The sequence below is a fragment of the Mus caroli genome, unplaced genomic scaffold (genome assembly GCF_978045245.1).
Source record: "Mus caroli unplaced genomic scaffold, Mus_caroli_1 scaffold_8, whole genome shotgun sequence".
In the NCBI taxonomy this organism is placed as follows: domain Eukaryota; kingdom Metazoa; phylum Chordata; class Mammalia; order Rodentia; family Muridae; genus Mus; species Mus caroli.
The window spans coordinates 135909971-135924928 of record NW_028227263.1 but is presented as its reverse complement, the minus strand read 5'-3'; the positions used below and the strand labels follow the sequence as shown (position 1 = coordinate 135924928).

The window sequence follows — 14958 nt, the reverse complement described above, 5'->3', positions numbered from 1 at the left end:
TAAAACTTGCCTTTGTTTACTAGAAACTGCTAATTCTGTAGTTGGGAAAATGACACAGTGGGTAATGGAACATTCTATGCTGACAAGAGTAGTACTCAGTATTTGTAATTGTAGAGCTGAGGACTAAAGATAGGTGGGTCCTAGAACATAAGGACTAGCCTTATTGCTGAGTCCCAGTATCAAAACAAGGCAGAGGGCAACAAAGAAAGGCATTAGTATCATCCTCTACCCTTCAAACTAAGGAACACACATGAAACATACACATTGCTAGATTTCTGAGGCAGCATAGAGATACAAGGAACAAAGACATTGGACCCTAATCTCAACAGATAAGACTTTTTGTTATACAATAGTGAAGGACAGACCAATTCCTCTGGGAAAGGGATACTTGTGAAGGATGGCTGTGACTCTTCATAAGGGTGATGTTAGAGTATGGTTTGCATTCATAACAGGCTAGGACAGCTATCCAGTCTTTCATTGCCTGGGCTCAGAATGTTGCCAAAGTGTGCTTGGGGAATTCTGCCTTCTTTCTTTCCTAAAATTTTCATAGATTCTGTGTTTACCTGCTGATTGAAAGGTCATTTATAGGAATCCTGTCCAGAGACCAAGGCATTTGCTCAAACACACATAGACAAATTAATTAGTCATAATATCCTCCCACTGATGCAGTCCCCTTGCAGAAGTTTCAAAGTACAAACTTAAGAAACACAGAAAAGCACTGGGGTCTGGCGAGAAGTGGGGCTGTATACTGGAGGCTTTTCCATGGAGGTCTATGTCCCAGCCAGTTGTGAGGGTTCAGGCAAAGGGGAGAGAATGCAGAGAGGGGGAATTGCCTCTACCACCTCTGCTGCTGCAGCCTCCACCTCCTCTTCTGCAGTATCCACCTCTGTCTCTGCTGCTGACATTTCTGTCGCTGGCATTTCTCTTGCTCAAGGATGAGCAGGGCTGAGCCTATGCGAAGCTGACTAGCAAGGTAGGTTGGTGCAGAGGGGGAAGGGTTTGGTCACATTTTAGGGAGAACAGTTATCTTCCCTAAGCTGCAGTGTTATAGCTCTTATGACAGAAGCTCTCAGCAAACAGAGTAATTCTCACACACCTTTATTACTTCTAGATAGGATTCTCATATATATATAGTTTTGGGGTGGGACAGAGTCTGACAGTAGGTGCTTCCTATTGGTTCGGTCTGAGAACTTGGGGATACCTTATTTACATGTTGTGAGGGCTTGGGGTTCTGCTCCTATTTGACTGATGACCACAAACCTCTTTATGGGAGGGGAGAGGCAGTAGCTGCAAGACAGGAGCCTGGTTTCAGGAGCAGACAAGGTTTTCCTACTGTCCCTTCTGGGTTTCCAGTGCTTTAAAACTTAGCTCAGCTTTACCAGGCTTCCTCTCAGACCCCACTACCCCACAGAGAGATGGCTAAATATTAAGAACACACACATTGCTCTTTCAGAGAACCCATTTGTTTTCTAATACTCAAACACTTGTAGTTTAAATCTTAAGAATCAAATAAGATTCACAGGCTCCCTCACTCACATGGAGTCACAAATGAACATAGTTAAAAATAAATCTTAAAACATGTGCATCATGGTTGGTTTCACATCCATGTAGTTCCAAAGTGCAGGAGGCTGAGACAGAAGGATTTCAAATTCAAGTTTAACCTTCAAAACAGCCCATGTAAAGGTGGAAGGAGCTGTTCTTGAAAGACCCACAACGTGAGGACTTCCCCACGTTCTGACTCAGGAGAGGCGACACTCCAAATCACACAAGAAACGGTCTTGCTGCAACTGCAAGAGGATTTTTATTCAAGAGCACTCTTGGGCCCATGGTCATACACCACGCAGGGGTAGAGGACCATGGCGCCCTGAGTAGCTGAGTAAGGGGGTATTTAAAGGAAGAAACCACAACTCAAGGAGGTGGGGAGGGCGCTGTTGGAAAATACCAAAAATACCAGTTAAGAGTCACAAGGAAGTATAAAGTCACAAGTGTCAGGTTATCTCTCAAGACAGTTTCTGAGAGCCCCTAACAATCTAAGAGCCCCTAACAATAGCACATTTGCATTGCAGGTTCCAGTAATGGTCAGGGTACCATTCTTTGAATGAACACTCTTTGAACCCAGGAAGCAGGTGGGTGGAGGAAGGAATGTCGCTATCTGTTTTATGACCAGCACCTGGAGCACTAAGCCACAAAAGCCACACTCCCAAGCCTGGGCCCAAAAGCCTCGAATTTTGTTACTTCTTCATTCTGACTTCCACATGTGTACTGTGATATGTACCTACACACATCATAAACACACATGCACCAAAAAATAAAATTCAACTTTTAAAATTGGTTTTGAACTTAACAATTTTAGATTTTTCTTAGTCGATATTACTTAGTCAATGTGGTGAAAAAGTTAGTTGGTATGTAAATTATATTGTATATTATAAGAAGACTAGAGGATTTTGAAACTAGTACGTGGGAGAGTTTGGACAGATTTGGACACATGCTGAACTGAACCACTGTACACAAAGCTTGTGGGTACCTGTTGAAATTTACATCCACACTGACTCTGACTCCACATGCACACATACCCCTGCTACCCTTACATACCAAGGGATAAATGTACTAAATTCCAAAAGATTGTAGCATAGACTAGATTTTGTATAACAGGCATATAGCACTGTGTTAATAACTTGTTCTTGGAATGCAGAATGGACTCTCAACTTAGACATTCACAGAGTACAATGCCTATGAATCTGAATGTGCCTCTCTTGTAATTGTGGTTAAAAGAAACTGATAGGCTAACATGGAAGACAATTAAGGTCTTTTAGACCTCAGCAGAGAAAGATGATCAAGAGATTTGGATGAGGCCAAGTGGTTTCATATTGTTAATTCCTATATATTTCATATTATGATGGATACTGTTAGCTGTCAACCTGGCAAAATGAAGAAGCACCTGAGAAATAAGTCTCAATGAAATATGTTTAGATCAGGTGGGCCAGTGAGCATGGCACTGAGGGATTGTCTTCACTATGCTAATTGATCGATGGAGACTAAGCCCATGGAGGGTAGCACCAATATCCTTAATTTGGCTCCTGGATTATTTAAGAGTAGAAAGCATAGGCATGCATGTATGGGTTCTCTATGCCCTTGACACTAGATATGATGTGACAAGCTGTTGGAAGTTTCTGTCCTCTTGACTTCACACACTGAGAGAGTAGAATCTGGAATAGTGAAATAAATTAGAACTTCTTTCCCAAAAATTAGTCTTGTAAGGATGATTTTTATCACAGCAAGAAAATTGAGACTAAACTACATACACATTGATTTTCAAAATATACTTTTCACACACTTTATTACACAAGATAACATTGAAAGGGTTACTTACATATTACAATAATCATGTCGCTTTAAAAAGTATCATTAGAGACAGGGACTGAAGTAATGTTAATATAAAGGATTTAGGTTAGCTTCAGGTAAGGTCTTCCAAACATAAGCATTTTCAGTAATTTACCCAGTTTCAATACTTGTTCTGACATGAATCAAAAGAAAGAAAGTGAGATGTGTTTGGATAAACCAGAAGTTCCTCTTTTTGTTTAAATATATTATTACTGCCATAGTGTATAAAGTTGTGGAAATGATACATTTTTTTAACCTCCACATGCCTTCCTTCCCTCCTACAGGTTGGCCAACTGTTCCCTCAGTGAGCAATATTGGGACTACCTTTCTGAAGTTCCTAGGTGGAAAAAAACTCTGAACCTTCTAGACATCAGCTCCGATGACCTGAAGGATAAAGGACTGAACATTCTCTGTAAGGCTCTGACTCTCCCATTCTATGTCCTGAAGTCACTATGGTAAGTTTCTTTAAGCTTCTTCTTAGAGGCCTCCTTAGGAATCTTGAAAATGTGCAGGGTAGAGTCACTCACCTCTCATTCCTGAAGACCCTGTCCTTAGGACAGATCTGTACTTTGACCTCTCTGTCATGGTTTTGTTATGTGGTTCGTAGCCAATCAGAATATAGACACAAAGAACTTTGAGAAAGAAAGGAATTATGACTTAAGCAAAGGGGTGGTTAAGATATTTAGAGTGGGTGCTAGAAGATAAATTGTAATTATTTTCTGTAATCAAATTAAGGGATACAGGATTCATTGTACATCATGTTATGGAATGGTCTAATCTCTACTACTAGAGAGAAACTATGGTAAAGTGGGGGTAGAAGTATATATAAAAATTCTGATCTTTGTGGATTAAGAAGCAGAGTATGGAACCAAACTCAGGGTCTAGGATAAAATCCTTAAGTCCACAATCAATGACCCTTTAAATCATAAAAGAAGAGTGAATTAACTCTGTTTATTTTTTCTACATTTTTCTAGGCTGCAGATTACTGAATTTGTTAATGAAGTCCACACATTTCTGCTTTCTGCAAAAAAAAAAAAACAAAAACAAAAACAAAAATCAATTCTTGTCCATCAGAAACAGTGTGGAAGCAGAAAACAAGGCTGGAAATTCTGATGCAAGAAACATGGCTATGTTCTGACCTCAAACTACTTTTAAAAGAAAGGAGGAATTTTATTTTGCTTAATTATATATAAAAAATCACATATCACTAACAACCCAATAAGATATGATTTCTTTGTACCTTATTCAGATGTGTTTTGCAAGAGATATGTGGCTTTTTGTTTAGGCTACAGTTTCAGAGAGGCCTTTCAAAGATATTCATGCTAAAATGACTTTATTATAATGATTTTTCCATACAGAAGTTCCTTAACACTCAATAAAATGTTAACTATCTTTAAGTAATCCTTAGCATCTTTTAACAAGAGTTTTGCCTTTTGTTGGATTACTGGAGCTAAGTGTAGGTCCAGGCAATAATGGTACCCAAAAAGATTTTAGGGAAATTTTATTTGACTATGCATGAGAAGACTTCAGCAGAGGAGCATAAACTGGTTACTCAGATAACAGAAACTGCTACTGCTTTGTGCTTTGTGTAGAGAAAGGCCACTGATTTGTTTGAGTTGATTTTATATACAGCTACTGTACTGAACCTGTCAGGTTTAGGAGTTCTCTGGTGGAATTTTTAGACTCACTTATATACACTATTTTATCTCCTGCAAATAGTGATATTTTGACTTCTCCCTTTCCAATTTGTATCCCCTTGATCACCTTTTGTTGTCTAATTGCTCTGCCTAGGAATTCAAGTACTGTTTTGAATAGGTAGAGAGAAAGTGGGTAGCCTTGTCTAGTCCCTGATTTTAGTGGGGCTGCTTCAAGTTTCTCTCCATTTAGTTTGATGTTGGCTACTGTATATTGCTTTTATTATGCTTAGGTATGGGCCTTGGATTGCTGACCTTTCCTAGACTTTTATTAGATACATTCTCAGCATCTAATGAGATGATCATGTGGTTTTTGTCATTGAGTTTGTTTATATAGTGGATTATGTTGATGGGTTTCCATATATTAAACCATTCCCGCATCCCTGGGGTGAAGCCTACTTGATCATGATGGATGATCATTTTGATGTGTTCTTGGATTCCGTTTGCAAGAATTTTATTGAGTATTTTTGCACCTCAAAAAATGTTCAACATCCTTAATCATCAAGGAAATGCAAATCAAAACAACCCTGAGATTCCACCTCACACCAGTCAGAATGGCTAAGTTCAAAAATTCAGGTGACAGCAAATACTGGCAAGGATGTGGAGAAAGAGGAACACTCTTCTATTACTGGTAGAATTGCAAACTGGTACAAACACTCTGGAAATCAATCTGGTGGTTACTCAGAAAATTGGACATAGTACTACTGGAAGATCCATCCAATGGTTCTCCAAGAACTCTCTGCTTTCTTTGTACATGAATCCATTTTCTCTTCTTCCTGCTTTGATCAACTTCTTTGCTGTCCACTTCTGGCTTAGCAAGCATGAGGTGGCCCCTCTAGGGTTTCTATGGAATTGTCCCTTCTGAAGTAGCAGATTGTTAAGTTCCTAGGTTTGCCACAAGGGGGCAGATCCATCTTCAGTCATAAAGAACAAGTGGGAGTATGGATAAAATGAATAAGGACAGGTGTCCACGTGGTCCTGTGGGGTACTCTATGACCCCCTTTCCTCGAAACCAACTTCTTACCAGAGACTTAACTTCTCTTTGGTGGTAGCAGGCAGCAGTACAGATTTCAGAGGCAGTTCATGATTGTCATCTTCATCCCTTCCAGCAGCAGTGTGGCCAGTTATGAGGGGAGTTGGCCTGCGTCCTGAGGCTGGACATTAGTAGTGGGTTCTTCCTGAATGATGGCGGCTTACTGAATGGTGGTCTGTGCCTGGGTTATGTCCTTTTACTGTATGAGAGTATCTGTCTGCAGGTATCCCCAGCGGAGAAGCCTCTGGGGTTTACACTCTTAGCTGCCTGCAGGGATGCCCAGAACTCCTCTTAGGGACTGCAGGAGGACTTATGCCTGTCAGGCATATATCTCGTCCTGACAATGCTAGGGTTCTGGGTGCCTGGGAAAATCTGTGTGGAATTAGGTGGTAAACATGCCTCACTGTCCCTGATCATAGGCAGCCTCATGATTTGATAGATGGTGGGCCTTCTGGTGGGACTGGTCATCAGCAGTTCCATGATGACATTGAAAATATCAATGGACACATGAGGAGGAATGCTGAAGTTTGCGGCAATGATTTATGACCTCAAACCCACAAAAGATATGTCTAGAAAAGACAAGCTCCTGGCCACCGTAAGGAACAGGACGACCCCTAAACTCCAGATATTCCTGGGGAGGCCCTCATATTCCTTTGCTTGCGAGAATTCTTGGCGCAGTAGTGCAGGGTGCCACAGAAATCTGTCAGCATTTGCCTAGGAATTACTTGAGCAGCAAGGCCAAACTTGGACAGCTTGGGGTTACCCCTGTAATTGATCAAAATGGTGCTGGCCTTTATGCCTATGTGATCAATCTGATTGTCATGTCACTACTGCTCAGCATGTACTATCTGAACAAACATCCTTCAAGCTTAGCTCTCCTCTAAAGAACCCCTTGGATGATGAGGTCTTGTAGCTCTCCCTCTGAGGCATATTCCTTCACCATGTAGGTGGTCTCTCTCATCTGGACCATGTGAAATGGCTTGATAATCTTAAGATGTGTAAGTGATTTCATAATCCTGATATCTGTGCCGATAATCAAGGTATACTTCTCGGTCTTTGGATAATTTTTACAGCCACACATGTCACTGTGGGCACACGAAAGGCCAGTTAGATCATTAAAAATTTTCCTTCACCAAGGGTGGTCAGCATCTTATAGTTAGTGGTAAAGTTCTCATCAATAGAGTAGCAGGTTTCTAGGTTCTGCTCCATCATCAAACCCTCTGTGAGTTGGCTAAAACCAATCTTGCAATAAGAAATCAAAAAAAAAAAAAAAAAAAGGTCAGGCCAAGAGATTGTTTACAGCTACAAATCCCTATGTTTAAGGGACAAGAAAAAAAGTCAGAAATATGTGGGATGATGTGGAGAGCTTTGACATTGAGGTAAGACAAGGAAGTAGGCTCAAGATAAATACAGCCAAGGAATGTGATCCTTGTATCTTGATCATCTTGATAAGTCTCTGGATACAGTGATCACAGGACTTTTTTTTTATGCCTTGTTTGTTTCTTGACCTAGAACTGACCATATCTTTTGCATGTACTTTGTATGGAATAAAGCCAGCATTGAGAAAAAAAAGAAAAGAAACTTGCTTCAGCCCTTGATGTAGTCGAACTATAGTGTTGTCTAATTGTCTTTTCTTCCTTTAATCATCACCCTCTCCATCAAGACCCTTTTGACTGACTGAATGGGCTTAGTTAAAACAACCTAATCAGGTCCTTTGAATGCTTGAGAAGAGAAGAACAAAACACCTTTTGGAGCAGTAGTCAAGGACGATATTCTCTCTTAAAAATATGTTCATTGTCACCTGAGAGCAGTACATGTCTACAAATTCCACACTATGCACTGGATAGCAATTCTATCAGCTAAACCATCACACAGTGAAAAAGAGACACAGGAACTGTCCAGAAAGGTGCATCAAAACCCTACTTGCAGTTTCTCTAATCAGATATTTGATTTTTGAAAGTCACAGAGGAAAGACCTTCCTCATCAGCACAGGTGAAAAGGAAGGAACCAGAAAAGGGGTTTGTTGCTGGACAATGAAGGATTTGCTCCCCATGCATCTATTCTAACAGATGAAAAGACTAGGATTGGAGGAAGGAGTTTTATTCAAGCTTAGGCTTGGAAATTTGGGAAGACTCCTTTTCAATAAAAAGTCCCCTGTTTTTCAGAGGCCAGTCTATCCAGTCTGTGAGTTTAACATTCATTGATAGTCTGTGTCTCATAAAGTACAGAGGAGATAGAAAAAATGCAAATTTAAACTCTGACCTTCACACATGCATGCACAACATTGTGAGCTCATATGTGCACTCTAATGACCACACATGCACACACATCTATACCCACAAGCTAGGATGATGGCACATGCCAGTTATCAAAATACCGAGGAAATGGAGCCAAGAAAATCAGGAAACCAAGACCAGCCTCATTATACAATTAGTTGAAAACCAACCTTGATATGAAACTGCAAAAAGAAAAATGAAAGGAAGGAAGGGAGAAGAGAAGAGAAGAGAAGAGAAGAGAAGAGAAGAGAAGAGAAGAGAAGAGAAGAGAAGAGAAGAGAAGAGAAGAAAAAGAGATTGAAATGCAGGATAAGTCACTTATAGTACCTAAATATTCACACTTCTAATTTTCAGGCTACCATCCATCACTGAAGGAAGCTGTGGTGGTTTGAATAGGAATGATCCCATAGACTCATGTGTTTGAATTCTTGGTCAACAGGGAGTGACACTCTTAGGGGGTGTGGCCTTGTTGGAGTGGGTATGGCTTAGTTGGAGGAACTGTGTCACAGCTTAGAATATTCAAATGCTCCAGTCAGTTCCTATATCTCTCTCTTCTGCTGATGTAGATGTGGGACTCTCTGCCACTCTCCAGTGTCATGCTTCTCACCATGACAGAACTTCTGAACTGTAAGTCAGCTCCAGTCAAGTGTTTTTCTTTATATGACTTGCAGTAGTCATCATATCTCTTCACAGCAATAGAACACTAATTAAGACAAGAACTCAGGGACCTGAAGGCAGAGGTGATGGAGAAATGCTTCTTATTGGCTTGCATTCTTTGTCTTGCTCGCATTGTTTTCTTATAGAACTCAAGATCACCCATGTAGAAGTGGTTGCAGCTACAGAGGGTTGCACCCTCCCACATCAATCAAGAAATTGCTTCAGAGACTTTCCCACAGGCCAGTCTGTTGGGAACACTTCCTCATTTGATGTTTCCTCTTCTCACAGGACACTAGTTGATGTTAGGTTGACAAAAACTAACCAGAGCAGACATTACATTTTGTCAATTCTCTGCTCTTGTCTTTTGAGCATTTAAGTTTGAAACTGCCCATTGCTTTCCCAGTAGATCTTGAGCTTGTCTGTGTGTAAAAGCCATGTGGAGAGATTTTTTGTTTTTGTTTTATTGTTTGTTTGTTTGTTTTTCTAATTCAATAAAGGGCCTAGAGACATGACTTATCAATTAAGATCATTGACTGCTCTTTTAGAGATCACAAGTTCAATTATCTGCACCCATAGTACAGCCCACAACTATCTGCAACTCCAGTTCCAATGGATCAGACCTCTATTCTGTCCTTCTTAGATACCAGGCACATGTGGTACACATACACACACACACACACACACACACACCCAACCCCCCCCCCCACACACACACAGGCAGAAGACTAACACACATAAAATAAGTCTATTTTTAAATAATAAAAATGAATTTAATTTAATTTCAAATTTTTATTTGTTTTATGTGAGGGAATGGTTGCCTGCATAGATCTCTGTAGGTCAGAAATGTATGTGGATTCAATCCCCTGGTACTGGAGTTACAGCCAATATATGGATGCTGAGAATGAAACCTGAAGAACTGTCAGTGGTCTTAATTGCTGAGCCCTCTCTGCAGCTACAAAAATAAATGTGAAAAAACCACTCCTTCCAGCCATGTGGTGGTAGCTATGCATGACCTTAATCCCACCACTTGGGAAGTAATCCCACCACTTGGCATGTGACTCTCTGAGTTTGAGGCCAGTCTGGTCTACAGAGTGAGTTTGAGGACATCCAGGGCTACACAGAGATACCCTGACTCAGACAATCAAAAGAAAAAGAAAAAAAAAAAAGAAAAAGAAAAAGTTCCTACATCCTGTAGGTCTAGACTTACAGCCTTGTGTAAGATTGTGAAAGGTTTATTTTGAGGAGAGGCTAATGTATCTCAGGCTGACCTGGAACTTAATATGTAGTTGAGGCTGGGTACATAATCTCTTGGTGAAGCTGAGCCTTCCTCAGCTTCCTAACTACTGGAATTGCAAATATCATTACTAAGCCATACCACTTTGTGACATTGTTCATAGGTGGCTAGAGAGAGAAAGGAGAAGTTAAGAACAGCTGGATGATCTTCCAGAGGGCTGGGGTTCAAGTCCCCCTAGCTAAATATCAGCTCAAAACTGTCTGTATCTCCAATCCCTAGGTAAGCCAAGGCCCTCTTCTGGCCTTCACTGTGCATAGCACACATGTGGTGCCTAGATATACATCTTGGCAAAACATGCATACACATAAAAATAATTAATAATTAATTAATTAAACATGTAAAAAAGAGATATAGGTGCTGGAGAGATGGCTCAGTGGTTAAGAGCACTGACGGATCTTCCAGAGGTTCTGAGGTCAATTCCCAGCAAACATGTTGTAGCTCAGAACAATGTGTAATGGGATCCAGTGTCCTCTTCTGGTGTGCCTGAAAGGAGTAACTGTATACTCACATACACTAAAAAAGTAAATCTTAAAAAAAAAAAAAGCAGTGCAGACAAGACACTCTATGCTTACTTTCCTCTATGAAACTTCCCTTTTCCTGTTTTTCTTTCTCTGTATGTTATGTTATTCTGTGTGCCTATTCCCTGTGTGACTGGGTGTGTTGGGAGGAGGGGTTCTTAGGAGTTGGAGGCCAGAGATTTATATGGGTCTTTATGCATGTCCTCCTTTTAAAAAGTTTATTTTATTTTATTTTTCCTTTTTTTTTTTTTTTTTTTTTTTTTTTTGAGACAGGGTTTCTCTCTTTGTAGCTCTGGCTGTCCTGGATCTCACTGTGTAGAAGAAACTGGCCTCAATCTGAGAGACTCACCTGCCTCAGCATCTCAGCATCACCATCCCTAATGCTGGAATTAAATGTTTCATAGCTGCCTGGTTAAGGCAGGATTTCTTCTTGCAGCCCTGGATGTACTGGAACTGCCTTTGTAAACCAGGCTGGTCTGGAACTCACAAAAATACACTTGCATTTGACTCCTAAGTTCTAGGATTAAAGACAAACACCATATTTGCCAGAGCATACCTAGAATTTTTAATGTGGGTTCTGGGGCTCAACCTCAGCAAGTCAATCCTTTCACTGACAGGGGCTGGGCTATCTTTCTACCCCACCCCACACTTTTTCTTTCTGTATTGGGTTTTGTCTTGAGACAGAGTCTCATATAGCCTAGCTGGCCTTGACCTCACTTTGTCTGTTGAAGGTCCTTCAATTATTTTTGGAAATAAGATAATGAATTTAAGAGAGTAGTGATAACTAAGTAGTTTTAGATATGCAATGCAGAAATAAGCAGAAAGGGAACTCTGGCATAAAGAAAAGTCATGGATGACAAGGTGCTGATTTGGCAAATGACAGTGTTCTTTTTTAAACATACATACATACAAACACACACACACACACACACACATAGTGACAGAGATAGAGACAGAGACAGACGCAGAGACAGAGAGGAGGCACTCCATTTCTCTTCTCCTATAGGCAGGCGTATAGGAGTTGCATCCTTCTAGGTCCCCTATTTCATTAGTCTAGGACAAATTCTTAACCAATTAAAAAATAAATGGGACTTGAGAATGGCCACTTCTGATTGCTGGCTTCTTTATCTGAACATCGATAAGTAACTAGGCCCACCACTGGCTCATAAGCAAAGAAAGGCTAACCACTAGCCTGCTTGTCTGTAATTCTGATGGATTCTACCTCACCTCATACTAAACATTAACCAAAGCAGTCTATGCCATACACTTTTTAAAGTAGCTAGCTGAGACTGCTGCTGAGTTTCAGATCTGGAGGGGAATGGGCTGAGCTGCACTGTGTGCTTGCTGATGGGGGCCTCCCAGGGTGTGGGCCATGTCCTGGCCCAGCAGCTGGCCTGGTTGCTGTTGCCCAGTTCTATGCTGCAACTAAGGGCAGACAGTGACTTGGTGCTGTGGCCACTGAAAGAGGAGCTGAACGAGCAGCAGCCCAGCCTGTAAGTGGTGCTGGCTGAGCCAGGTCTGGATGAAAGGCCAGAGGAGAGCAGTTCCTGTGTGAGATGCTTGAGAACCCTGGGTTTAGAGGCTGCAGTACCTGCTGCTCATCAACAATGCAGAAGAGACTCCTGACCAGGAGCTCTTGCCTCATTGTCTTTTGGTTAGGTGGAGGCCCAGTCCCCAAAGTCCGAAGATCAAGAGGAGAGAAGCTGTACCAGAGTCACTGCAGGGTGAGTCAAACCAGGTTGTCTAAAGTGCCTTCATTTGTGCCTCCTGGCTGATGTGTGAGTCAAGACATCTTGAACAAAATCCCTCTATTGTTCTAAGGAGCATTCATGATTATTCTTAGCTTGCAGTAGGGCTGTCTGCAGAGCTGTGTCACAGGGATAGCCAGTGGCTATAGAGATCAAGTGTGGAAGACTGAGGGAGAAGAGAGTCCCAACTGCTGTATTATTTCTTCCATTCTGTTTCTTTCTTTCTTTCTTTCTTTCTTTCTTTCTTTCTTTCTTTCTTTCTTTCTTTCTTTCTTTCTTTCTTTCAGTCATTCTTGTGGATGTTTCCAATGGCTTCCTTAATGTGAAGGACCTAGCTGAGGTGAACAACTACCTCAGGTATCCTGACTGCTGTCTCAGCTCTGGCCTTAGCAAGACTGTGGTTAACATCTTATGTCTGTGTGCCCTGAAGCCTTTCAAGTCCTCGGGGCTGTATTATGCAGAGAAGGCTGCCTTAGTCATGATGTACCAGATCCTTGTAGGTGAGGAACCATACCCAGGATAGGTGGCTGGTACTGACATTGCTGGAGAGAGAGAGAGAGAGAGAGAGAGAGAGAGAGAGAGAGAGAGAGAGAGAGAGAGAGAGAGAGAGAGAGAGGAGACTCAGAGATAATTTCTTTGTACTGGGCACATACTGGAACTTGGTGGCTTTCAAGGTGACACCTCTTAAGTTTGCTAAGACCTACCACAACCCCCATGACCCTCACACTTCCTTCTAATATTACACAAATAGTATATTTTGTGGTGATAGAGAGACAGCTCAGTAATTAAGAATGTATGCTGCTCTTCCAGAGGACCCATGTTTGGTTTCCACATGGTGTGGCTCAAAACTGCCTGTAACTCCAGCTTCAGACTACTGATACCTCCTTCTGCATACACATCAAGTTCATGCACATGTACGTACACACACACACACACACATACACACACACATCACATATCAACAGACATACAAATACATATATACAAAAAAGAATCCAAATGTTTTAAACAAGAATGCTATTTGTAATATGGTTAAAAGTTAAAGGAGTTTTCCCACAATATAAAGTTTTGAGGTGGCTTGAGGAGAGTTATCTTTGAGGACAGGAGAAAAGAGTGGAAGAGAATCAAAGTTATATGTTATATTAGGCCGGTGGTTCTCAACATTCCTAATGCTGTGTCTCTTTAATAAAATTCCTCAAATTGTTTTGATCCCTAAACATACATTATTTTCATTGTATTTTATAGCCATAAATTTGCTGTTATCAGTCTTAATGAAAATATCTAATATTCAAGATATCTGATATGCAACCCCAGTGAAAGGGTTGCTTGAACCTTAAGAGGTCGTGTGAATCTGCTTTAGCCAGAAGTAAACACAGATTATTCTTGGCTTTTTGTATACATGGTTGGAATGTCTTCAGGAAGGCATGACCTAGAACTAAGTGATGACAGTTCATTTATCCTCTTAGATACAATGTCTTTAGAAGAGCTCATAGAGTGTCACTGTGCTTTTAGGTCCTTGTCGGGGGGGTCTGACTTCTGACTATTTTATCAGTCAAAATAGGGGACTGTGTCTCTAGAGCATAGCATCTCTCTTCCCCAAGTCCTTCCCCACATCACCACAATTCAATACCTGCCATCCACAAGCCCTACCTACCACTTGGGAATTGTTTCCAATTTTTCTGTGTCTTGATTTTTTAGTTGCCCTCTAAAGAGTCTAGGTGTTAGGCTTCTTGATATAGTCGATAGAGGATTTCATTAGTTATTTTAAAGGGCCCAGTAATGATCTTTCCAGATACATATCTGAACTTGCATTGAAGTTGCATCTCAACAAATCAAGTGTGGATTGAAAATACGTGTGTTCTTGTAATTTCTATTACATTTATTTTATTGGTGTGTGGGCATACATATAGGGTTGCACACATGCCTAGGAGTGTCTGTGGTGTCAGAGGCGTCCTTATAAGAGTTGATTTTCTCTTTCCATTGTTTACTTATATCTGAATCCCAAGGCCACCCAGGAATAGGTTTTGTATCCTTCCCTTCCCTTCCCTTCCCTTCCCTTCCCTTCCCTTCCCTTCCCTTCCCTTCCCTTCCCTTCCCTTCCCTTCCCTTCCCTTCCCTTCCCTTCCCTTCCCTTCCCTTCCCTTCCCTTCCCTTCCCTTCCCTTCCCTTCCCTTCCCTTCCCTTCCCTTCCCTTCCCTTCCCTTCCCTTCCCTTCCCTTCCCTTCCCTTCCCTTCCCTTCCCTTCCCTTCCCTTCCCTTCCCTTCCCTTCCCTTCCCTTCCCTTCCCTTCCCTTCCCTTCCCTTCCCTTCCCTTCCCTTCCCTTCCCTTCCCTTCCCTTCCCTTCCCTTCCCTTCCC

General features: G+C 41.4%; 2 pseudogenes; one reads left to right on the top strand and one right to left on the bottom strand.

Annotated features, from left to right (window-relative positions):
- LOC147003659 (NACHT, LRR and PYD domains-containing protein 4B-like) overlaps positions 1–14958 on the top strand; it is a 217786-nt pseudogene that overhangs the window by 64042 nt on the left and 138786 nt on the right.
- Positions 6400–7320, bottom strand: LOC147003663 (sperm motility kinase X-like; annotated as a pseudogene).